The sequence below is a fragment of the Mirounga leonina genome, unplaced genomic scaffold (assembly GCF_011800145.1).
Source record: "Mirounga leonina isolate KUSES-001 unplaced genomic scaffold, KU_Mleo_1.0 Mir_125, whole genome shotgun sequence".
NCBI lineage: Eukaryota > Metazoa > Chordata > Mammalia > Carnivora > Phocidae > Mirounga > Mirounga leonina.
The window spans coordinates 40,820,351-40,825,262 of NW_023270305.1; the positions used below are offsets into that span (position 1 = coordinate 40,820,351).

At 42.5% G+C, this 4,912-nt stretch overlaps 1 pseudogene; it reads left to right on the forward strand.

Moving 5' to 3' along the window:
* Positions 1-431: 431 nt before the first annotated feature.
* Positions 432-529, forward strand: LOC118008351 (annotated as a pseudogene).
* Positions 530-4,912: the final 4,383 nt, after the last annotated feature.

A 4,912-nucleotide genomic window follows, 5' to 3' on the forward strand; every position in this document is an offset into this window, starting at 1 on the left:
TGGTATTTACCCAATCTTCTCCTTAAGGATGGTGTGGTGTGGTGAATGGAAATAGAGCTCAAACAGAAAGCATCAGTCCTACTTAGCTAAGTCAGAGGTCAGAGTTTGGGGCTACCAAAGCAGCTGGACATTTAAGAGGGGAAATCTTGGAAAGGAGGGAGTCACAGAGGAGTCCCAAAATCTGTGTAAAAATTCCCTTCAAACCCTTGGACAACTCTGAACTGGACATGTTCAGGGAAAGAATCCAAGAAATCCAGCTGAAAGCAACAACTTAAAGACTGAAAGTCCATGCAGAGTTTTCAACAGCTGTCTGATACTGAGGAGACAGAGTCTGAAGTTTAATACACCAATTTAGAGAACTCTAGTTTTCCAATGAAACACCTGAAGGGCCATATCTTAGTAGTAAGAATTGTATCCTGAGACTAAGAGCCATCACTTCTCAGCCTTCTGGCTAAGATCAAGTGTAGTATCTGTTCTTATCAGTTTAATATCTCTATATCCTCTGTCCAAGACTTAAAGCTAAATCCTAGGATTAAGAGAAAAATAGCCTTGCTATAACAGAGACTGAATGAAGTCTCCATGGGAACAAAGTCATCCACCAGCAATTTAACTGTCATCTAGAACAAAACTCAACCTTCTTTGGAGTAAAATAACTAAACTCAAAGTCTCCACAATGTAACATCCACAATACTGAATGTACAATAAAAAAATTATTAGACCTATGAAAAAGCAGGAAATTATAGCCCATAATCAAGAGAAAATGAGAAAACAATCAGTAGAAAGAGTCATATTAGCAATCCATATGTTGTAATTAGCAGACAAGATTTTTAAATCACTATGATAAATATGTTAAAGCATCTCTGGATGGATACAATGGATGAAAGGATAGGAAGTTTCAGGAGAGGTATAAAAATCCTAAAAAATAACCAAGTGGGGATTATAAAACTAAAAATTCTAATATTTACAATCTTTTAAAAATGTATTGAATAAGATTAACAGTAGATTAGACAATGTAGAAGAAAAAATTGGTGAATCTAATAATAGATCAATAACAATTATCCAAACTGAATCACAAAGAGAAAAAAGATTAAAAGAAATGAAAATAACCTAATGATTTGTGAAATAGTAAAAAGTCTAACACACAGGCTGGCATCCCAGAAAGAGACAAGAGAGAGAATTGAGCAGAAAGAATGGACTTTAAAGAAATATGGACCAAAATTGTTTCCAAATATTATTGAAAATATCACATTATAGACCTAAGAAGTTCAGCAATACTTGCGTAGGACAAATAAAAGAAAACCACATTATCATTTAAATTTGGAAAATCAAAGAAAGAGAAAATCTTAAAAGCCACAAGACGGGGAGAATCATTACATATAGATGACCAGTGATAAGAATGACAACTAATTTCTCACCAGAGACTATAGAAACCAGAAGACAATAGGGTGATATCTATAAAGTGTTGAAAGAATAACCCCATTAGGGGTTCCTGGGTGGCTCAGTTGTTAGGCATCTGCCTTCAGCTCTCTATCAAATAAATGAATAAAATCTTAAAAAAAAAAAAAAAAAAGAATAACCCCGTTAAACTGGAAATCTGTACCCAGTGAAAATATTCTTTCAAATTGAAAGCGAAATAAGGATATTTCAGGTAAATGAAAACTGCATTTATCATCAGTAAATCCACATATGAGGAATATTCAAGGAAGCCCTTCAGGCTGAAGGGATATGATACCATATGAAAATTCAAAACTACAGAAAGTTATAAAGAACATAAAAAATGGTAAATAAGTGGGGAAATATTTTTAATCTACTTTTTCTATCATCCCTTAAACTTTTAAAAGACAACTGATTGTTCAAAGCAAAAATAATAATTCGTTATTAGATGTGTATCTTTGTGGAAGTAAAATATCTAATTACATCCAAGCACCTCCTGTCTCCTTTCTCACCAGCTAGCAGTCCGTAAGGGGTGAAGAACTTCCCTTCAAACTGGCCACCTCAAGACCCTCAGATCAACTACACGGTCATCATTAATATTCTCTGTAGTTAGGAAGGAGCTTCCTTCTCAGATTCTGTCCCCTTTGCAGGCATCCTCCAGTCTTCCAGGGCCTGGTCAATCTCTGCAGGTATGTAAGGCTCTTGAGCTTTCATTCATTCTCCACAGAAGGCGAAGCTGTTGATTCTATTCAGGTAGCAGGCATTGATAGCCTCTTTTCTGCAGGGCCCTTGCATTCTGCTTCCTCTTCTTAAAATAATTTCCTCCTCTCTTTGTGTGCTTAATTCTTACTCATTCTTCAGATCTCAACACAAATATAATTTCTTCGACAATTTCTCATTGCTGTTCCCCCTTCTCCTCCCACCTGCCATCATGCCCCATGTCTTTGTCCATGCCTGGGTGCCCTGCCCAGTCTCCCACTTCCTCAGGACAAGGCACCTCCCTAGTTATGCCACAGAATCCTAAGGGTGAGTCCACACAACCATTGCCAAATTCATGGAATACATACCTATGTGTTTAATTTTCACCTACCTACCAGGATATTCATCTTGTCTGAGCTATTCACATCTTCTTGATGCTGATTGATTGCTAGTCTAAACATCTCATCACTAACTGTGAGATTATTCCTGCCAAGGAAACCTTCTTTTCCTCAATCCATCCGGTCTGCTGGTCATGGCCAACCTTGTTTTGCTCCAGTCTTTTGCCAATAAATGCCATTCTGTCTGTGTATAAGTGAGATTTGGAAATGCCCATACATAGAAGCAGGAGAAGGGCAAGAAGATATATGGAGCCAGCCTCGGTTGAGTACCCCCCAGGTCCTCCTATAGCACCTGCTATGAGGACTCATGACTCCATACTGTAACTGGCCTATAACCCTGTCCTCTCTTGTAGCCCCAATGCGGATCAGAGTCTGGCTGCATATATGCATTCGATCGGTATTTGTGTTGAATAAATAAATGAAAAACCAAAGAGTCAGAAAAGACCAAGGGAATGGATTTACTAAAGTGAAGGAAGGAAAGTTTCAGGAAAGCATGAGGAATCCTATTTTTTGCTTCCCCCCACACCTCTTGCAGCATTGGTGTAGCAATTGGTAGGTGACAGTCACCCAAGAGAGGCTGCATGAATGCCTGTCCATTCCTGATTCTAAAGTACACCCTTCAAGTTATGCTTACATAAGAGGGTTTCAGTGACGGTCACTTTCTTTTTTGTACTAAAAGGCACTACATATGAGGTAAGTGGCATCATCGCCATAAGGCCTGGGGCTAATCAAATAACATACTCTTAGGATATTCTCTGCAATATCTGAGTGTACTTGACATCCTACATCTAATTCAGTGATGCACCGTCTGGTGTGACTGCTCTCAAGGTGCCTGTAACTATCCCGAGTACATCAACAGACTCTCTAAATGAAATGAATTTACATTCACCTTAATACAGATTCCCGGGGCCCACCCCAGACATATTGAACAGGGATCTATGGATTGGGCTTGGAAATCTGCACTTTTATTATTTTTTTAAAAGATTTTACCCATTTATTTGAGAGAGCGAGCGAGCAAGAGAGAGAGCACAAGCAAGGGAAGAGAGAGGGAGAAACAGACTCCCCTGCTGAGCAGGGGGCCTGACTCAGGGCCCAATCCCAGGACCCTGGGGTCATGACCTGAGCCGAAGGCAGATGCTTAGCCGACTGAACCACCCAGCCGCCCCAAAATCTGCATTTTTAAATAAAGATCTCAGATAATTCTGATGCAGCCCTTGGGAATCATTGCTCTATTCCAGTCCTCTCGTTTTCCAGATGAGCAAACATGAGCCCAAAGGGTAAACATGACTTGCCTACAGTCATACCATGCCAGAATTAGGGCCAGAATCCAGGCCGGCTGACTCCAATCCCAGCGCTCTCTCCGCTGTAGTGCACGGTCTCAGAGACCCACACCATTGCTCCTGACTTCAGGGAAACCGAGCAAGGCTGAATTACAGCAATCCGGCTATCCCTGGCCCTGTCCTGAAACGTCTTGCAGCCTGTGGGGGCAGGGAGAGGGGCGGCGGTGGGTGTGGTGTAATGCCTTCAGAGGTAAGGGGGCTTCACCAGCCACCAGTCTCGGTGTAGAGCTGCGAACATGCCCTGCCCCACAGGCCTGCTGGGAGCCCCATCACCCAGCAGCTCTTTTCCTACCCAGGCTCTGCTCAACCTCTCCCCACCCTGCTTGCCAACAACCCCCCCTCAACTCTGTAGCTTCCTAGAGATAAGAAAAAAGAGGAGAGACAGCTCTGCGTGTGTCCCTTGGAAGGAATGGCACTAAAAAGGGAACCTAGAGGTTTTGAGTGGAAAGGCTGCCTGGGCAGTTTCCATAGCAACGCCTCCATCCCTGCCCTGACAGCTACGTGCTGTCTGGCATGTGCACTCTGCCGGGTCCCTGGAGGGCACGGCTGTCCCTTGCTCGCGCAGGGTTCAAAAGTGAGTTTTTAATTCTGGTATTCAGATAATAATATACAAGGCATTTATGGGACCTGGAACCAGCGGGAGCTGAAGGCACTTGTCTGCAGACCATCCAGGGAGAGGTCCAGAACGTGGACACCTTTACATTCCTCCTCCGGCTACAGGTCTTGGCACGCAGCAGGTGCTTAAACACTGTTGGCTAAATGGCCGAACCAGTGAGTTTCTTCGAGGCTTCGGGAAGCTCTTCTGCTCATTGTGATTAGAAAAAACCAGAGCAGGGCGCCTGGGTGGTTCAGTTGGTTAAGCGTCTGCCTTCGGCTCAGGTCATGATCCCAGAGTCCTGGGATCAAGTCCTGCATCGGGCTCCCTGTTCTGCAGGGAGTCTGCTTCTCCCTCTGCCTCTCTCTCTGTCTTTCATGAATAAATAAATAAAATCTTAGAAAGAAAGAAAGAAAGAAAGAAAGAAAGAAAGAAAGAAAGAAAGA